The following is a 22,849-nucleotide window of genomic DNA, read 5'->3' on the forward strand; positions in this document are numbered from 1 at the left end:
AGTTCATTGAAACAAATATGAGTGTGAAGACAACACAGACACTCTCTTCTTTGATAAACTGAAGATAATTTATTCTTAAACATTGAAAGATTCAACTAAAAGCCAGGTAATGTAGTCTTTAAATTCAGTCTGGGAATTTATATAATCATTTTCTTTGAAAATCTCTACCAGGCGTGCAGTATTTAAAACTAGCTCGAGCACGAACGTTGGTACTCCCTGAGTGGAACAGAGGAATTCCGTGTTTGTGTCTTTCCATGCGTTAATGATTTCCTTCCGAGCCTCAGCATATGCCTCCTGTTTCGAAGCTCCATATTCTTTCATGTAGCATTCTATGAATGACGCTACATGACTTCTCTGTTGTTCGAACTGCACAGAAATAGATCTCAATGACTCAATATATGAATATCATAGTACTTTTCTAGCGAAGCATGAATTTAGTAAAACCTGTTCTACCTTTTACTATGTTGTTTCAGCGTTAAGTCAAGTGACTATTTCTTTTTAGAGAAAATAAAAAACGATCTCTTATGTTTAAGGGTAGGTTCAAGTTAGCCTATTAAATATGTATACTCCTTAGCAATTTTGGTCCTTCTAGTTTTGACGAAAATGAGCATTTTTTGGTCCATTCAAATACTCATGAACTAATGTATACTACTAAGAACTCTCTATTTTCCCACTCCAACCTCATAGTAGTGTTTTCACACCGAAAAATTAGGAGGTTTTCCAGCATTTCAATAGTAACCTGTTTCCCACCATGCGTTTTTCCAGTGAGCTGGTTCGGTGGAAATCCTCTGTTTCTAGAAGTGACAAAAGTCGGTTAGATTTAACGTGAAATGTGGAAAAAAAAAAATCAACGGAAACTCACATTTGAAGATGCTTACCTCATGTGAATTAATATCGTCTCTTAATCGGTTGAGTACTACTGAAGCTCGAACAATCAAAGGCTCATTTATCACCCACGCAAAGTCTCTTTGGCTATAGATTCCTCCATAACAACTAAAGAAGTTGGTGCAATCATCATAACAGTAGCAATTACAGTTGCATTTTTCATATACTCCTCACATTTTGGAATATAGCCATCATTCAACCATTGTGCTTCCTTAAGATATGCTCTGACCAACTTTTTCATCTAAACAGGAGATCATGATAAATATAATAAGTAATAAAAGTGTACTCTCTTTATTGGTTTAAGTTTTTAAATGAGGTGATTCTACATGAACTCATAACATGACAGAAGTCTTAGGTTCAAGTCTTCTCAGTTTTCCGGGAAAATTTCCACATAATCACCCAATGCAAAAGGAACATGTTTGCATGTAACAGGGAGTACATATTGAAGACATGATCAAGTAAAATAAAAAATTAATTTTCAAGGATGGTCGCTCGACTTTTACGCTATTTCACCGAAGTCACTAAATTATTTTTATAACAAAAAAGTCACACAACTTCTTTGAGTATCACATAAACCGATGATGGGTTAAGTTCAAGAAGTCACAACATTAATATTCTCTCCGTACAATTCCTACCGTTAGACCCCAATGGAAAACTTTTTCAACTCCACCCACGATGGGTCCGCCGGAAGGCGGTCCTCCGATGGTTGGGGGTGAAACAACAACTGGTAATTCCGATCGAATCCAACCTCTATTTCCAAACAAAGCTCAATCCTACGCCAACTCTATCTCGGATGGTCCGAGTTCTTCAACAGTTCCTCATCAAGACCCCCTTTTGATCAAAGCTAAGAAATCTATGCACAATGGAATGCATGCGATTATTTTTAAAACTAGAGAATACTATGGACCCATGGCAACCAAATGCAAAAGAACGATTGTGGGCAGATTCTTGAAAAACAGACCCCAAATCGATATCATCAGATCCAGATTCTATGAGAAATTCTCCCTCAAAGGAACTGTGACGATTGGGGCCTTTGACAATTTCAACATTTTTCTCACCTGCAATAACGATGACGACTATAACGTGATTCTATACAAACGCATGATAGAAATTGAAGATCTTCATATGTGGTTGCAACGATGGACTCCGGATTTTAAGCCTGAAGAGGATCTCCCATTTGCACCCGTTTGGGCTCTACTACCAGGTTTGCCATTTCATATGCATAATTGGGTATATATTAAGCAAATAGTTGAGGCTGCCGGAACACCTATAGAAGTGGATCTTGCTACCAAAAATATGAATAATAGACCAAGTATGGCTAAAGTCAGAATTGAAATCGATTTGCTTAAACCATTGGTAACGAATGTTTGGATTGGTAATGAAGATGAGGACAGCCCTCTTAGGGGGTTCACTCAGAAAATTGAATACGAAAGCATCCCAAAATATTGCAAGCATTGTAGGAAACTTGGTCACAATTTGGCAAACTGCAGGACCATTGAAAAGAAAAAATTGGAGCAAAATCAGGTGAATCCTAACATCAAAGAGAACATCAAGGAACCAAAGTTGAATACTAATAGCAAGAATGATTTTAAAGGTGTCCAGGATGTTAAAGGTGCTCAGGATCTTAACTTGCAAAAAAATAATAGAGGAAGAGAGAGGCAGATTACCAATAAGGATTTTGGGAAACATAAAAGAGGCAAAAGTGAGCCTCCCAAAGGATACTTCAGACCTACTGGAGCTATTTTTGGGAAAGATAAGCCTGTACCTACATCAGAGAAAACTAGCACTAATATTACTAACAATACTAAGCAAAACGAATCAGATATGAAAAAAAAAGGTGATGGTGAAATAATTTATGATGATCAAAAGAAGAAGGATACAGGGGAGGATAAAAATCAGCAAGATCAAGAACCCAAGGATGTTATTCAGAAGGAAGATGATGAAATACAAGTCAATAATATTCCTGAGGCAAGTGAAAAGGCTGAAGGGGGGACAGAAAGTAACAGAAAGGATCAAGGCAAAAGAGAGACTTTTATGATCAAAGATCCCAGTGAGCTTCATGTTGACTTGTTTGGAGAAGATTGGCAGGAACCAAATATGAAATAAGTCAAGAAGAACAAGTCCAAGAATGGAAGTCCTAGGCATAATCAAATGGTGTCAAAGACTAATCAGTCCGCTGGAATTATCGATGAGGATCATAACAGATTTACTACTTTGAATAATGAATCCGAGAGCACTGAGGATGAGGATGAGAAAGAACAAGATAAATATGAGGATACTTACGAAGGTGAAGAAAGAAAGAAGGAGGAAAGCAATGATGAATGGGCAAATGCAAGCTCCTCCGACGACTCAGTTTCTGAGAACTCTTCTGATGAACAAGCAGAGAATCCGATTCAAACTGTGGTAGGATCTTCAGCTGAAAAATAGAAACCAGGGAGTTCTAAGTCTGCAGGTATAAAAGATCATATTTCTAAGAAAGAACAGAAGATTAACAATAGCATTGTGATCAGGGAACCTCCTATTACTAGGGGAAAAAAATGAATTCTAAAAAAAAAAAAAACTTCTTATAAATCTTCCGATGATTAGAGTTCTCAATTGGAATATTAGGGGTATGAAATCTCAAGCCTCTACTGAAAGGCTTAAAAGTATAATCAAACAATATAAAATCTCTTTACTTGTTATTCAGGAACCTTTTGTGAAAGAAACCAAAATTGACATTTTCAAAAATATATTGGGGATGGGAAGCTGTTTTGCCAACTCTTGTAATAAAAATTGGATTTTTTGGGTTAGGGACTTGGATTGCTCTGTGTATGCTAGCGAAGACCAAATGGTAACATGTAATATCATTAATAAGAATAATAATAGAGAGTTCTTTGTTTCAGTGGTTTATGCTAAATCGAACTCTGCTGGTAGAGAATTTCTTTGGGGATATATGAGAACCTTTGCTTCAATTACTGATTCACCCTGGGCTGTATGTGGAGATTTTAATAGCATTCTTACTATGGAAGAAAAAAAAGGGGGAAAACCTCACAGACTTAGTAAAAGTCTGCCTTTTATTGAATGCTTGCATGATTGTGGTCTCATAGATATTGGTTATTCTGGGAACTTGGTGCAATGAGAGGAAAGTAGATAAAATCATTTGGAAAAGGTTGGATAGGATGGTAGTCAATGAAAAGTGGAATGAGCTTTTCTCTAATAATAAAATAGTCCATTTTCCCAGAGTAAGCTCAGACCACTGTCCTTTGTTAATATCTTCTTATAATTCTCAAGATGATCATATTAAATACTTCAAGTTTCTTATCTGGGTGGACCAGAATGATTTCTTGGAAGTGATTAGAAGGAATTGGAAATCTAAAACAACTGGCAACATTTTTTGGCTCATCCAACAGAAAATGAAAAACACTAGTAAGGCTCTTAGTACTTGGTCCAGAAATAGTATTGGTGATATATTCGCTAAAGAGAAAGAACTAGGAGAATTGATAGATAATTTGGAGGAGAAATATATGAAATCTTTGACTCAGGAAGACAGGATGCACCTTCATAAAGCAAAAGCTGAATTTATTCTCCATCATAAGCATGTGGATTCTTACTGGAGACAGAAGGCTAACATCAAATGGCAATTAGAGGGTGATGAGAATACAAAATTCTTTCACTCAGTGGTAAGGGGTAGAAGGAGTATTCTACAGATCAACATGATACAAAAAGAAGGTATATGGATCCAAGGTGACAAGGAAATTGGTTTGGCAGCTGCTGAATACTACCAAAATCTTTTCACTAAAGACAACATCATCAGCGACAGGACTTTCCTAAACTCTATTCCTACTTCTGTTACTAAGGAGGACAATGATTTTCTAATGTCTAATGTTACCTTACAGGAAGTTAAAGATGCTACTTTTGATATCAATCCAAACAGCTCACCTGGTCCTGATGGATACACAGGACTTTTTTTCCAAAAAGCTTGGGATGTTGTTGGTGAGGATATCCTGAATATGGTAACTGTTGTTTTCAATGGGAAACAATTGCCTAAATATTTTACTAATACCTGTCTAATACTTATTCCTAAAGTTGATTTTCCTCAAGAATTTTCTGAATTTAGACCAATTAGTCTCAGTAATGTTACTCAAAAAATTGTGTCTAAAGTTATGAATAATAGGCTTTCTAAAATTCTCCCTAAATTGATTTCACCTAATCAAAGTGGCTTTGTAAAAGGAAGGGCAATTGGAGAAAATGTTTTATTGGCTCAAGAACTCATTCATGATCTCAAAAAGAATAATAAGGGTGGCAATGTGGTTTTTAAAATTGACATGAATAAAGCCTATGATAGAATGTCCTGGCCTTTTATTTGTGATGTCATGAGGAAAATGGGATTTAGTGAGATGTGGATCCACAACATATGGAATCTCCTATCCAACATGTGGTATACTGTCAACATTAATGGTAAGAGACATGGCTTCTTTAATTCTCAAAGAGGTGTAAAACAAGTCTAGCGCAGATCGTCTCCAGCCCACTTGAACAATTTGAAATAATCCCATTGATGATCCCTTATCCCCCTCTTTATTTATTTTAGCCTCTGAAGCACTGTCAAGAAATTTGAATGACTTGTTTCAAAAATCAAGATTTAGGGGATATTACATGCTCCCTAATGGTCCAAAAATTAATCACCTGCTGATGATATCATTATCTTTTGTGCAGGGAAATCTCATACTCTTAAGCTCATTATGGAGTGCTTAAAGAAATATGAAAAAAACTCTGGACAACTTATTAATAAAGATAAAAGCTGTTTCATTATGGATACTAATATATCTGCTAACAGAGCTAATATAGTCTCTCAATATTTGCAGGTTCAAAGGAAAGAATTCCCATTCAATTATCTTGGATGCCCACTTTTTCAAGGAAGAAAGAAGATACAATTCTATACTCAAACTGCTACAAGGATTCTTAAAAAAGTAGGAGCTTGGCACTGTAATATGCTTTCAACAGGAGGAAAAGTGACACTCATCAAGCATATTCTAGCTGCTATGCCTGTTTATCTGCTTTCTATGTGTCAACCTCCAAAATCAATCATTAAGAAAATGGAGAAAATCTTTGCAAACTTCTTATGGGGGACCAAAGAAGGGAAAAATAAACAACATTGGGTGGCTTAGACTAAAAGGTGCTTTCCAACGGATGGATGAGGAATAGGCATCAGATCTTTACAAGATGTGTCAGACAGTTTTGGGGCCAAATTATGGTGGAGCTATAGAACAAAGATATCTTTGTGGGCTGATTTCCTAAATGCAAAATATGCTACGAGGATACACCCAGTAGCTAGGAAATGGAGTTATACACAATCTCATTGCTAGAGAAGACTGATGAAAAGTAGAGACAAGGTGGAACACTTAATTCAATGGAAGATCAATGAGGGAAATTCAAGTTTTTGGTGGGATAATTGGACTGGAAAAGGAAGACTTGCCCTATATGGTAATGCAAACACCTCTATCAGAGGGCAGGTATCTGATTACTTTTGCAATGATGGATGGAATACCATAAAACTTAACAAAATCCTTCCTCATGAGATAGTGATACATATCCAAGGAATTGCTAGAGAATTTCCATTTCTGAAAGATCAGCCTATATGGACCGATAACAAAGATGGGAAATTTTCCTGTAAATCAGCTTGGAACTGTATCAGGATACATCATAACCCCTCCATGATCAACAAGATGATATGGCACAAGAAAAATCCCTTTAAAGTTTCATTCTTTCTCTGGAGGTTGCTGAAACACAAAGTTGATGTTGATCTTAACTTGGGGAAATTTGGCATCAGCATCCCTTCTATGTGTTCTTGTTGCATCAGTCATAAAGAAGAGTCTGAGGAGCACCTATTCTTTGATAGTATGATCAGCAACAATATCTGGAAGTATTTCAATCAAATGTCTGGCATCAGAAGTGGTCCGGCTAATCTAAGACATCTTATGATCACTTGGTGGCTGACAAAAGGTAAAAATGACATTCAAAAAATGGCTCTTCAAATTCTTCCTGGAATTATTGTATGGAAGGTATGGAAAGCAAGATGTAAGAGCAGATTTGAAAATGTGAAAATGCATCATAACAGGATTATCCCTCAAATTTGTCAACAACTTATTATCACTATCCACAAGCAAATTCCCAGGATCCCTCCTTTGCTTGAGTGGGAAACTTTTCAAAAAGTGATGGAGTTTGCTAAGGAGTATATCACCGCTATCCCTGTAAAATGGAATCCTCCCAAAACTGGTTACATAAAGATGAATACTGATGGGTGCTCTAAAGGAAACCCAGGAATGAGTGCAGGAGGTGGAATAATGAGAAATGATAGAGGCCACATGGTGAACATATTTGCCATGCCTTTTGGATGTATGACTAATAACAAGGCAGAGGCCATGGCTTTGAAGATGGGGATTGAGTGGTGTAATAGGAATGGAATAAAGAAGATCGAAATAGAATGCGATTCTATGCTTCTAATGGACTGGATTTCTAGGAAGAAAGATGTTCCATGGGAGCTATGTGTTAGAACCCGTATTTTTGTACAGTGGAATAATCCGGATTTATTTATGATAAGCTAAGGACAAAAAAAAATTTTCGGGATACAAAGTCGGGATTCTTAACCTTCGATTTTATTTTGAGATATAAGTTGTGCATGAATTTATTGGTATGGGACAATTAGGAAAAATTTGGGACCAAAAGGTGATAAATTGGAAGTGGAAAATCATCCACAAATTCCATGTGGGCCGAGCATAGTGGATTGTGGTGCCCACACAATTTGTGTCATCTTTTGAGTGGAACAACTCTTTAATGTGGGCCAAGGGACAATTGTGCAATTCATTAAGTGATAAAAAGATGACCACAATTCATTTACTTCATTCTCCACTTGAACAAAAAAAAAAAAAAAAAAAGAGAAAGAAGCTCCCTCCATTGAAGCTCACGGACAAGAAGGCCAAAAATCATCCCCTCTTTTTAGCTACTCTAAAATTATTCCATTGATGTAAACCCACTATATTGAGGTCCCTAAGTAGCGTGGAAGCATCGTTGGAGCGATCAACCAATTATTTTCATCTTTTGGAAACCCTAGGCTATTGGAAAGTTGAAGAAGGAAGGTAAGCATTCATTATGTTTTTGTGTTATGAAGGTTATATTCATGTTGTAGTATCTTATAGTGGTTGGAAATCATGAAATATAGTATGATTGGAAGTGGGTTGTGTGATGGGTGTGCTAGCCGTGTAAATGGGTATTGTGATTGGGTTGTTGAATAAATTCCTTGTAGCATGTTAAATTGTTGTAGTGTGTAGGATGGCTAAGAATCATCAATATATGTATATGTGTAGTGATAGATGAATATGGGTCATGCTATATGCCAAAGAACACACTAATGTCGCTTAGCGTTTTAATGGTTGTTGTGATGACTTCTAGTTTAGAAATGAAAGTTTAATGTCCCAAAGTGATATGGTGAATTGTTGCGGGCTGTTTTGAGGCTGGTCGTGCATTTGACATGAATTGTACATTTTATGAAAATGACATCGTTATATTGTGGATTGTGACGCAAAAAAAAAATGGAAAAAAAATTGTGGGTTGTTGGAATTATTATGTGAATTGTTTAGAATGTTCTTGAATGTTGTTAGTATGGGTTTGGGTTAATAATCAAATGTACGAACGATATTGTGGCTTTAAAGTAAGCCATGGAATTGAATAATTGGGAAGTTGTCGAATGGCGTAAAAGAGAGCTACCATTATTATTTTGCTTTTCGGATTGGTTGTCAATGTTACTAGGTTGGTTATTGTGGTTGTTGTTGTTGATTTTGAGCGAGTTAAATTCTCGGGGTAGCCTATTTACTGGGGAAATGCTGCCCGAATTTCTGTAGAATTAAGGGCGAAATTGGAATTTAATGCCCAAAAAGTCTTTAGCTAATGTTTGGCATTTTATGGCTTGTTTGTAGACCTTGGGCAGCCCGAATCATAGGTTGGATTTATCTTGAGTTGGATCATATTGGAGAGTGTTTGAGGTATGTAAAGCAACCTTCCTTCTTTTGGCATGCCTTAGTTTGACATAGGCTAGATTAGAGCTTTAAGGGAATTCCAAATTTGAGATCCGAGCATGTTATGATCCATATATATATTATTTGGCACTCTTATGTATGTTTTTATGAAATATGAACCATGATGTATTTGAAGTAATCGCTTTCCGAAATTCGCATAGAAAATGTTCACTTTAAGGAATTTTGTAATCTCTGAATGCCATATTTTTCGCATAGAGGCTCGGATCGCTCCAATAATTTTTATAGGAGTTTGCTTGAGGTATAATGGGTATGTTTTTCATAGGCGGGCTCAGTTCGGGTCTATACTTGTCCGTGGGTCCCGCGACGCCCTTTATGTAAATTCGACAACTTTGAATCAAAAAGTGATAATTATTATTCCGATTTCGAATATGACTATTCTACTTATCCTTCGGATTTATAATAATGATTTTATGCATATGATTCCTCACTACTCCGCTCGTGCCTACTATGATATCGTTCGCCGGTTCCCGGGCCGGTTCTGTTGTCGTGCGCTTTTTGATACATTCCGGTGTTATGCTGTGTTTATGGTTCACCGTGCTCCTCGCTCGAGGGCCGGGTTCCACTTATGTTTGGCGTTATGTTGTGTTTGGCGTTATGCTGTGTTGTGATGTGTGACGGGGATTCGGAGATTTGAAACTTTCTGGTGTTATGCTGTGTTGTGGCGCCATCGACAGGCGGGCGACCACATTTTCCAGCGCCCTATGCATAATTTATACCTTGGAAATAAACATTTTGATATGTATTATTTTCTATATATCGGATTCGATTATTATTCAGATTTATTTCTGTACCTTCTGCTTTGCATACTCAGTACATATTTCGTACTGACCCCCTTCTCCGGGGGCTGCGTTTCATGCCCGCAGGTACAGACGCACAGCCTGGTGATCCACCTGTTTAGGACACACTTTCTGCTATTCGGAGTGCTCCTCTCTTTCCGGGACTTATACTTTTGGTATATATATTTATTAGTGCATTTGTATATATTCGTTCATGGGTACGGCGGGGCCCTGTCCCGTCATATGATTCTGTCGGTCTGTTTAGAGGTCTGTGGACATGTTTGTGGGTTAGGGTCTTTCTGTATGGATGTATGTACATGTCGTTTGGGCGATCCCATACGCCGAGGCGGCCAGTCCGCATATGTTGTTTGGGCGATCCTATACGCCGAGGCGGCCGGTCCGCATATGTTTATATATTGCTTGGTTAGCCCTGTGTGGCTTTTGTTGGTATTTTCTGCGTGCAGGGTATATTGGATAGTCCGTAAAACAAAGGAAACTCTGCCGAAATTTTTCGGGAAATTACCTAAATCTGAAATAAAGCCTTGTCGGCTTCCGCCATATACTAGAATGAGTTGATAGAATTTGAGATAATATTTGATAGATGGGTTCGGGTGCCCAGATCGGGCACTAGTCACGGCCTACGGGGTTGGGTCGTGACACTATGGGGCATCATCAACAACATTCGAGGGATGTTGTCCCAACTGGAAGGCTGGTCAATTCATCATTGCTTCAGAGAAGGAAACAAAGTTGCGGATTTATTGGCTAACTGGGGTTTACAATGCAGTAGAGATATATTTGAAACAAATATACAGAACATTCCGAGAGAAATCAGGGGAGCTATCAATGTAGATAGAATGCAATTACCATCTTTCAGAATGAAGACTCATCGAAATGCCTTTTGCTTAGATAGACAAATGTATAGGCTATATAATTTTGATGTTCCTTAATAGGAGATAAATCTCTGTATAGGAGAGGTTGGTAGCAATCTCTCAGCCTAATAAGGCTCTTTTGTAAGCCTAGAAGGAAATGCTACCTTTTTGATGATATGGAGCATGCTCCACTCTATGATTTATATATATATATATATATATAAAATATGCTGCCATGCTCTAGTGATAGAGATGGGAGAGATTGATAAAAAAAAAAGTATCACATAAACCATGTCTTCTTTTGGATTTCGAATGTTTAATTTCTTCCTCTCTAATCTTTTCGTTTATTTCTTCCTTATAACTTAGTTTATATAAAGCTAATTAAGGGAGCTTAAATACCTCATGTTTTGCATAGTAGACACGGTCCAATTTATCTTCTTCTCCGGTCAATTCTTCTTCTATTTCATTATAACGGTCCAGAAGGGCTTGATAAGCAGGTTTCAGATTCAGAGGTACTGAATCAACCGCACTAACGTCATTACATGATCTGTACATACGTTAAGGGTTTGTAGATAAAATTTTCTACATTGCTACACAAATTTTTTCATAATAATCAATAATGATCAGCTAGACAATTAAAATATGTATGCATTAAGTATTTATACTTTACCTATCGAATGCATCTGTGAAAGGCACAAGTTCATCATAAGTAGCATAATGTCACGTCCTTAGTCTTCAACTAAGCACACGTGCGGCACTTGACAACTCGCTCACGTTCTTGCACAACTTGCTCACGATCTTGCTATGCCAAGTCATCCTAGTTTACTACACTCAAGATCGCTAAGGGAATAGTAATTGAGAAAGACAAGAGAAATTTGCTAGAAGGAAGCTTTTTATTATAGAAGATTTAATTGATTTAGCTTGACGATTTTTACAAATGTATGCCCCTCTATTTATACTACTCGCCTAGGGGCTAATGGATAAATAATAATTGTTACACAAGTCCCTCTATATTTACAAGTATGTCCCCTCTCTAGAATTCTCTACATGCCTAGAATATTCTAAGGCTTCTCAAGAAAGTCTTCCTAAATATTTTATAAGAATCTAGAGTCTCTCTAAGAAAACTCTCCATGGCTCTAGAATCTTCCCATAAATGCTAGCATCTTTGCCATGTAAGCATCCACATGTCTAAAATATGTGCTTATGTGGCAAGATGACTTAGAAGGTCATCACATTCTCCTCCACCTGATGTTGCGACGACCGCGGCGCATTGCTGCAACATAAATTCTTGAATCTTGTCTTTAAATTGCCATAAGTCTTCGTACCACCCCCATACGGTCTCCTCCGGTGATTATCCCTTCCAATATATGAGGAACATGGCAGTTTCCTTTTGCCCTTGTTTCCGCCTGTCCTAGTAGTCAATGATAGCCTCAATCTCGCTATCGTGTGAGGCGGTGACGGTAATCGGTGCATGACTTGACCCTTTTCCGGATCATGCTCCAACTCAATCTTGTGATCCTGCTCACGCTTAAGAGGCAAGCTCTTAGGTACCTCTTCGGAAATACCATCTTTGTTTTCTTCGAGAAAATTATCTATCCAAGGCGGCGGTGTCTCTTGGGTACCATTATCTTCCTTCAAACTTGTAATGGTTGCCATGAATGCTGGCTCCTCTTTCTTGAGCCCCTCGACAAGCTGCATAACTGAAAGTTGTGCATGGCCCTATTCATGCGACATAGTCACTGTAGGCACCATGCAAGCGCCTTCTCACTCCATGACCAAGAGACGTTGGAGGTAGGGATTGATCATCGCGTGGCAATGTCTAAAGAATTCTTGCCCCAAAACAATGTCAAAGATATCCATAGTAGTGGCAGTAAAATTTGTCGTACCTTTCCAATCGCCCAATTTGACACCAATGCCATTAGCTACACCACGAGCATTTTCTGGTTTAGCATTCACGGTCTTGATGAGGGCGTTAATTGGGGTGAGCTTCAACTCTAGTCTCTTCGCTGAGGCCTCGGTCACAAAATTATGAGTCGCCCCAGTGTCTACCAGTGCACGAGCGGGCTTGTTATTGATGGTGAGATCCACGTACTGGTTTTATTACCATTGGTTTGACTATCTTACTTCGCGACAGCGCCACATAGTCTAATCGTCCCCAACTGTGCGATTCCCGTACTCTGTGTTTGCGTCTTCTCATTTCTTTCATGCACCATAGCGCTAAGGCTCTTCAGGTCAGGGTAATTTTTGAAGTTGTGTTGCGGCCCTCCGCATAAGTAGCATCCCTTCTTCTCATTCCGTGCCTTCTTTTCGGCATAGCCCTGACGACCAATTGACTTCTTACCATCAAACCTGTTCTCATTTTGAGTCTTAGAGTATTGTTGATGCGACTCCTTGCTCTAGCCACGGTCTCCCCCACCTTTGGCATCGCTACCCCTTGACTCATTGCCTTGGCTTTTGTCATGCTTGTCATGCTTGAAGTCTATCAAGACTCGGCCTCCACTATGGCCTGGTCTATGTCTGCGACTCGACGGCGTTGTAACTCCTGCTTAGCCCAATTTTGCAACCCGTCAATAAAGTGAAACAATAAGTAATTAATAGTGAGGTTAGGAATTTGAAGCGTAAGGGTGGTGAACTCCTTAACATAGTCTCGTATGCTCCTTATTTATTTCAACTCCCTAAGTTTGTGCCTTGCCTCGTACAAAACATTACTTGGTAAGAACTGTCGCTTGAAGTTGTTCTTGAACTGATCCCACGTGCTAATTATGCATAGACCTCTCTCAGCATCGGCGACCTTTCTTCTCCACCATAGCATGTCAGTCTCTGTTAGGTACAATACAGCGGTGTTGATCTTGGCCTCATCATCCCTCACTTTGCCATGTCTGAAATAGTTCTCCAAGTGCTAAAGAAAGTTCTCCACCTTTTGTGCATCACGAACCCCTTTAAACACCGGTGGCTTGGGAGTCTCGATCTTAGTGTCACACCCCAATCCTGATAGGGCATGATAGGCACCCAGCCCTTACTTAGAGCCGAGTGAACCTGCTGGTTCTCATTATACTCATAAATCTCACAGGACTCTTAAGTCATGAAATGAAATGCATAATGGAAGCTTTTCAAAAACATTCTTTTCGTCTTTCTCGAGTCAAATAAGATTTGTAATCATATGAATCTGTAAAGTAATGCATAATCATACATCAGCTTAAATAGTCGCTTACAAGACTGGCATAGTGTATACGTGACTCTCTCTGCAAAGTCTCTAACATAAATCAATATACCATAACATAAATACTCTGACTCGGCAACACTCCGGAAAGAAATGGAGCTCGTCAATCCAGCTGGAACATCTTCTAGCAATATCCTCTACTCATCTGTATACACCTGCGTGGCATGAAACGCAGCGTCCACAAGAAGGGACGTTAGTACGAATAATGTACTGAGTATGTAAGGCATGAGTAACAACATAACATAGATATGAAAAGTAACAAGGAATAAGAGAGATAACCTGTACATGTGAATGCCTCGTAGGGCGGATGTCATGCATGCTTAGCCTTTAAAAAAAACATTCTATACATATACATAGTACCATGCCCGGCCATTAAGGCTCGGTGTCGTATATATAGTATCATGCCCGGCCATTAAGGATCGGTGTTATATATATAGTATCATGCCCGGCCATTAAGGATCGGTGTTATATATATAGTATCATGCCCGGCCATTAAGGATCGGTGTTATATATATAGTATCATGCCCGACCATTAAGGCTCGGTGTTATCATTATTAGCCCGCGTCCGGGGCAATATCATAACATGCCCACTGCAGTGGTGTGCACATCTACGTGCCTGCCCGGCCGACTATAGCGCGGCGCGGTGTGAGAAAATACATACATATATATATAAAGTATGCATGAGAGCCAATTAAAAGCCATAAGTACATCGGAGTGACGTAAGGTCGGTAACCTCCGATTATATTATGGAATAAACATCGTCGCTTTGTCTCACCTTGAAGGAACAATTATTATAAGGTGAGACTATCAATGAAGAATAGCATTAAGAGAAAACATAGAATAAGATCATAAATCTCATAAGGCATTAATTCATATACTTTTGGAATCTTAAAAAGAATAGTCATCATCCATGAATAAAATTGAGACATCAAGAAATAGTTTAACATTCTTATATCGTCATTGGAATCATAAACTTGGAACCTTTAAACATGAAATCATTCTCATCATAGTCATCATAGAAATATTCTCACCCTTTACATCATCGTTGTCATTGTAAACATATCCATCGTTGTTGTCATAAAAGCTTACGGAGCCATAAACCTCTGGTTTAGGAAATACGAGCATTTTGGAAAACATTCATGAAATATTAGGAAAGGGGTTATGCCATGGAATCATGAACAACTAACTTTTGGAAATAAGGAGACTATGAAAACATTTATGGAATTATGATCACAGGGATCATTCCTTTAGAAAGAAAGGGACTAACTAGCCTTAACATACCTGAAAGATAATTTCTCGACTTTCAACTTACTTCCTGTCTTGCAATTCACTTAAGATTATTCGTAGCCTCGTAATCTACATATACAACCATTCATATCATTGTTAGGATCGTTATCATGCTTGTCTCAAAACTTTAATTAAAATCCTTTTAGATTCTGTTGAAATTCGGGCAGCATCTCCCTTGTTTATATGCCTAGCCCGAAATCATAATATCAACAAAAACAATACCAACATCATCGATACCATTATCCATGCCAATATATCTCCTAAAACATCCCACAAGATGTTTTTCTAAATTTCTCAACTAACCAACTTGTGATACGACTATTTAATAACTTTATTTCCGTAAAGAAGCCGAAATTAATACCAATAATAACAACAATAATACCTTCAGCATTCTACAAGATAATTATATATATTTTCATCCAAAATTCTCTTCAAACCTCAATCCATAAGCCAACAACAACAACACAACAACTACAACTTTTATTTCTTGCAAATATTCCTAAATCAAGGTTGATAAGGAGAAAGATTCAATGATTCACACCTTATTTTTATGAAGGTAGCAAAATCTTCATCATTTTCTTGTCCCCAAGCTAACTCCAACACCAAACGAAATTATAATCGCGTTGCCCGGACCTCGATTGATATTCTGTAGCTTGAAATTTTGCTTAAAATCTTCACTTTTATGTGAGATTAAGAGCCCTTTTGATGGCTGAAAATTCTGGAACATTGGAGCCTTTTTTTGATGATGAAAATGGGGTTTTTAGCCCTTTTCTAGTGGGTTGGGCCGGCGGTACTGTAGCACCCTGTTTCTGCGTTGACAGCTCCGTTTGTAACGTCTATAATTCTCTACTCCGATGTCCTATCGATGAGCGGTTTGTTGCATTAGAAATTAGACTCGACGAACTTCATTTTAGGCTTTTGTTTCACCTTAAAACTCCTAATATGCTAGGAGATATGCCCCTCCAAAGTTGATTAAAAATCTGCCCAACATTTCTCAAATTTTCGTCAAACTTATTTTCTTCAATTTGCTTGATCTCGAAATCTTCCGAAACTCTCCATACATGATATTTATCATTTATTATACTTGATAATGGTCATGTTCTTGTGTTTCAAAATAGTCTTTCCCGATTACGAATTACGAGATCATAATCATCCTTTACTTAAACAATATACTTAATAATATCTCGTTCCTCATACTCCAAGGTTATTTTACCTAGTCGTAACTCAACATACTTACATTCCAATTTAACCAGTGATTCTCCGAGGTACGGGGTGTAACACTTAGCTTCCCTCGTCACAACAACATTGTTGGCTGCCTCGGTCACGCCAACATTGACCTGCTCTTCGAGTCCCACTATCTTTGCCTTCATGGCATCGATAGTACTCAACGCCTCCATGAGTCTGCACTCTAAGGCAGTGATGGTTTGCTTTACCTCAATCTCAGCCTGCATACGCCCCTCCAAGTCATTTCGGATGCTTTCAATTTCTTCAAGAGTATGCCCCTCAAGAATGCTAAGAATGCCCTCCATTTTTCCCAAACGTTGGCCAAATATGTCGATAGCGTCCATCTCCATATTAACCTTCATAACCCACTCTTTATCGAGTGAGGCATCCTCGGACAAGACCTCCACGTCATCCTCGCTCGCCTTAGTGGTAGATGGTTCTTGGGATGTAAGCCCTTCATTTGACACAGCCTCTGGTGGCACCTCTTGGCTCTGGTTGGGGACAATCCTCTTTTTGTTATGGCCTTTCTTGCCAGCAGCATCCTGGATGACGTTGGCTTGGGTTTTAGCAGCGTTGATTTCTTCGTCGTTTGTCATTCCCTTAGTCGTAACCTTCGCTCTGATACCACATTGTCACGTCCTTAGTCTTCAACTAAGCGCACGTGCGACACTTGACAACTCGCTCACGTTCTTGCACAACTTGCTCACGATCTTGCTATGCCAAGTCAGCCTAGTTTACTACACTCAAGATCGCTAAGGGAATAGTAATTGAGAAAGACAAGAGAAATTTGCTAGAAAGAAGCTTTTTATTATAGAAGATTTAATTGATTTTGCTTGATGATTTTTACAAATGTATGCCCCTCTATTTATACTACTCACCTAGGGGTTAATGGATAAATAATAATTGTTACACAAGTCCCTCTATATTTACAAGTATGTCCCCTCTCTAGAATTCTCTACATACCTAGAATATTCTAAGGCTTCTCAAGAAAGTCTTCCTAAATATTTTATAAGAATCTAGAGTCTCTCCAAGAAAACTCTCCATGGCTCTAGAATCTTCCCATAAATGCTAGCATCTTTGCCATGTAAGCATCCACATGTCTAAAATATGTGTTTATGTAGCAAGATGACTTGGAAGGTCATCACAATAAGCATCATATGTGTCATCAATCATGGTGCATATGGTGAGTACTTTTCCTAGCATTCTTCTTGCGCCACTATATTGAGGCTCAAAGAACATTCCTACTGCGTAAAAGTAACATTCCACCAATCTATCTCTTGCATACGGAAATTGCTCTTCAAAATTCAGATCTTTCCACCACCTATAGAACAAGAGAAATGGTTAATTAGTTACATGCATTTCGATCTCATTACACGAGTATGCATATAATCGATGGGTTGAGTCATACCAGTTTGTTGGCTTGATCTAATGGGTTAAACCCCAAATATTGACTCATCATCAAACTATATATTCGGTCAAAATAGTGCACGAAGAATCAAAATAACAACCAAAACCCAAACATATAAAATCAAGTTTGAGGATTGAGAATAATGTGAATTAAGAACAACCTAAGCTAATAATTTAAGAAAAATACATCAGCTTTCATTTTTTTTCCACAAGAACTTAAATAAAAAGGAGGTGAGGTTGGGTCGCGTTGGAAGGATCCCTTTATTTATTGATTTGACCCGCTTTGACAGACCCAAATTTGATGAGTCCGGAGTCAAAATGGCATGTTTTTGGAGCTAATACCCCAAAATATAATGCTTTTTTTTTTTATATATCAAAATGGGTATTTCGTTGGTTATCCAACGAAATACCCGCAAGCAACACTGTTCCGGTCCGGTATTTGTTGCATTTCACTACACTTGTAGCGAAATGTAACAAATAATTTTATTTTATTTTTTTGCATTTCGTTGGTATATGAACGAAATATGATTTTTTTTTTTTTGTATTTCGTTTATTGAAAAACGAAATATGAATTTTTTTTATTTCGTTCATATAAAAATGAAATAGGAAAATATTTTTTTTTTGTATTTCGTTTATAAAAAATGAAATATGAAAATATTTTTTTTATTTCGTTTATATAAAAACGAAATAGGAATATATATATATATATATATATATATATATATATATATATATATATATATATATATATATATTCCTATTTCGTTGGTATATGAACGAAATAGGATAATTTTTTTTTTTTTTGCATTTCGTATATATTCCAACGATAGGAAATTATAATTTTTTTTTTGTTTATATAAAAACGAAATAGGAAATATATATATATATATATATATATATATTGTATTTCATTTATGTACCAATGAAATAGGATAAAAAAAAAAAATTTATTTCATTTATATAGAAACGAAATAGGAAAATAATTATTTTTTTCGTTTATATACCAACGAAATGTTTTGTTCCATTTCGCAGGTATATAATGAAAAACCCTTTTTTTTACCGTTTTTCTGCTCTCCATATCGCTATGGTTTTAATTTTATTTTTTTGTTCATTTCTGTTGGTTCAATCAGTTTCAGACGAGCATTGAATAGTTGTCAAAATAATATCTTTTACATTTCATGCCTTAATTTCTTAGCGCTGAAAAAAAAAATTATTTTCCTAATTCGTTTTTATATAAACGAAATAAAAAAAATTATATTTTCCTATTTCGTTGGAATATAAACGAAATGCAAAAAAAAAAATTATCCTATAAATTTGCATTTCGTCTATTCAATGCTCGTCTGAAACTAAGAAATTAAGTCACGAAATGTAAAAGATATTATTTTGACAACTATTCAATGCTCGTCTGAAACTGATTGAACCAACAGAAATGAACAAAAAAATAAAATTAAAACCATAGCGATATGGAGAGCAGAAAAACGGTAAAAAAAGGGGTTTTTCGTTATATACCTGCGAAATGGAACAAAACATTTCGTTGGTATATAAACGAAAAAAAAAATATTTTCCTATTTCGTTTTTATATAAATGAAATACAAAAAAAAATATTTATCCTATTTCATTGGTATATAAATGAAATATATATATATATATATATATATATATCTTCCTATTTCGTTTTTATATAAACAAAAAAAAAAATTATAATTTCCTATTTCGTTGGAATATATATGAAATGCAAAAAAAAAATTATCCTATTTCGTTCATATACCAACGAAATGCAAAAAAAAAAAATTATATTTTCCTATTTCATTTTTATATAAACGAAATAAAAAAAGTATTTTCATAGTTCGTTTTTTTATAAATGAAATACAAAAAAAAATTATCCTATTTCGTTCATATACCAACGAAATACAAAAAAAAAATCTTATTTCGTTTTTATATGAACGAAATAAAAAAAATCATATTTCGTTTTTTAATAAACGAAATACAAAAAAAAAATCATATTTCATTCATATACCAACGAAATGCAAAAAAATAATTATTTGTTACATTTCGCTACAAGTGTAGCGAAATGCAACAAATACCGGACCGGAACAGTGTTGCTTGCGGGTATTTCGTTGGATAACCAACGAAATATCCATTTTGGTATAAAAAAAAAGCATCCTATTTTGAGGTATTAGATCCAAAAACATGTCATTTTGGGTCCGGACTCCAAATTTGATCTAATATATATGTCCATTTGCTACCTCTAGTACATACTATGATATTCGGGTGAATGACGAGAATGATAAGATTAGTGTATGTACCTTGTAAGCTCGCTAAGCTCCCTTTGGTGAGCCTTTTGCAAAATGTTAAAATCCAGTTTTGCAAATTTCAAAAGCAAATCATCATGCGATTCAATGTTTTCATAAATACATATGTATTTCCTTGCTCCCAATCTTGGTACATTTGTATGAATGGGCTGCCTTAAGGCTTCACTAACTTGAGCCTTGAACGAATTGCTCAAGTTGGGGAGGATGGACTTGAGATGAGTGATGGTAAAAGATACAGCTTCGTCCAGAATCTCTTCCCCGTGTACTCTTAAATGTGCTGCTTCGTATAAGCTTAATAATCCCCAGACATTTTTAGTAAGAGTTTGCTTGAACTTCCCGTCATCGTTAGTGAATTTTTTGAAGACCACGTCTGGTTCAATTTCATAGTATTATAAATAACGGCGTAATAGGAGAAGGACAACTAACGAATTTAAAATTACCTGAAGACATGTAAAGCCTTTGTTGTCTGAGTAGTCGAAAACACAGAGCAACAACATAAAGATCGCCATCATTATTTTCATTCTGCATGGACTCATTAAAAATGTTCTGAATGGATGTTTCAAACTCATTTTTTAAATGATATGTTACTCCCGGTAGTTGGATTGTATCAATCAATACAAGTTTTTGTGTACTATTATCTGGCGTTTTCACTAACATTTGCTGACCTTTTCTTTTAACTCTTCAAGTTATTCAAACTTTTCTTGGGCACCAATTTCCTTCACCAAAAACGTTATAAGCATTAGTACTATATATTTTACTACTAACAATGACGGTGCAATCCACAATGTAACATGTTAAAGCAGACTGATAATTATGTAATCAGTTTATATAACTTAAATTTTATATAAAGAGTTAAACTTCTAACGTATAGGAGTATTTAACTTTTGAAAAAGAGTTTTAAGTTCTGTGCACGTAAAGAGTTAAACTTCTAATGTTATAGGAGTATTTAACTTTTGAAAAGTGCAAAAAGTTTACACATATCAGGCCACTTTATGGTAGTTAGAGCTAAATCTCTATGATATATAAGCATGAATTGGTAACTTGATAGTAAAAATAGTAACTAACATACTATAACAAGTTCATTACAACATTATTGACGATTTAAAAAGTTCTTCAACGTGTTAGTGTTTATGACTTAAATCCTTCAGTAAGTATTTTAATTTATTTCTCATTGTAGTGTTTTCCTATTAAGTTAAACAACAAAAATTTATAAAGCCTGCATAAGAGTATGTGTATGTCATACGTACTGTGAGTTGAGGAGTGTAGGAGAGGAAATATTTTTCCCAAATTGTTGAGTGAAAATTTGCCAAGGGACGTGTACTATGTAGAATTTAACAAAATGATAAGCTCAATAAAAAGAAATATAACTGGAAGAGTCCGAGATATTATTTGCACAGCGAAGGATGGACAAATCTTTATTCAATCCGTTAGTAGCCTTATAAAGGCTTACAGATTTGATAGGACCTTCAATCCCATTAAACAACTAACAGATTCCATAAACAAACTCTCCTAAACTTTAGGAAAACAATATCTGCAACTCTACAAACTAGGGGAAAATATCACGAACTAAAGAATCCGCGACTTAAGTAGTACAAAAAAAGAAAAGTTGAACCAAAGTAGTACAGAAAAAAAAAAACACATAAATAGGATTCACGCACGAATTTCGTGCGTGAAAGGACCAAACTGCAAAAATGCGCTTTGACCCTTTCACGCACGAAATTCGTGCGTGAAAGGAGTAACTTGCAAAAAAACGATATGCTCCTTTCACGCACTAATTTCATGCGTGAAAGAGCAAATTCCCGTTTTGCCTTTCACGCATGAATTTAGTGCGTGAATGGTACCATAAAAAAAGGGTCCCCTCCTTCCCCACCACAGAACCCGACACTTTGCCCCCACCCACTGCCATTAACGGCGATCCTCCGTGGTCCCCAACCCCAAAAACGCTATTTTCTTGTTGTTTTTCAATCTAAAACTCAATATTCTTGGTTTATTGAAGTGTAGGACCAAGTTTCTAAGGTTAGATTTTGGAATAGAGCGACGCAGAGGTCATTTTGAAAACTCAAAAAAACCTTCAATCTAGGTATTTCACTACGAATTTTTTATTACATTGCTAAACATATTATTACTCTAAGGATTGTTGAGGTGGATTTGTCGTTTTGCACTATTTTTTTGTGCGTTTTTGGGCAGTGCCCACGCACTGTTGGGACTGCCCTTTTTTTTTTTAATTTGTTTATGTATTGTTAATTAGTTAATTATTTAGTAACTGTTTATTTAGTATTTATTAATTGTTTGATTAGCGACTTAAGTATTTATTAATTGTTATACTAGCTATTTTAATTGTTAGACTAGCTAATTATTTATTGAGTTTTTGTTAAGCCAATTGTTTATTTGCTAATAATTTCTTAATTGTTTCATTAGTTAATTAATTGTTTATTTGTTAAATATACGATAATAATTTATTAATTTTTTGATTAGTTACTTAATTGTTTATTTATTAAATATATGATAATAACTTGTTAGATTATTTGATTAGTTAGTTAATTGTTTATTTATTAATTATTTATACTAACTGTATGCTAACTAATTGTTAATTATTTAACTTATTAATTTTATATTTTAGGATTGAAAACCCTTAGTTTAGGATTCATAACCCGTAGCTTAGAATTGAAAATCCTTAATATAATTTTCAATAAAAGATTACTGTCACGACCCAACCCCGTAGGCCGCGACTAGTGTCCGTGCTGGACACCCAAACGTACCCAATAACCCAAACCAACATATTATCAAAATATATTAATAT

At 36.2% G+C, this 22,849-nt stretch overlaps 1 pseudogene; it reads right to left on the reverse strand.

The window, feature by feature from the left end:
- Positions 1–75: 75 nt before the first annotated feature.
- Positions 76–20,721, reverse strand: LOC132610852 (sesquiterpene synthase 14a-like; annotated as a pseudogene).
- Between the last annotated feature and the right edge of the window lie 2,128 nt (positions 20,722–22,849).

This window comes from Lycium barbarum, chromosome 9, assembly GCF_019175385.1.
Source record: "Lycium barbarum isolate Lr01 chromosome 9, ASM1917538v2, whole genome shotgun sequence".
In the NCBI taxonomy this organism is placed as follows: domain Eukaryota; kingdom Viridiplantae; phylum Streptophyta; class Magnoliopsida; order Solanales; family Solanaceae; genus Lycium; species Lycium barbarum.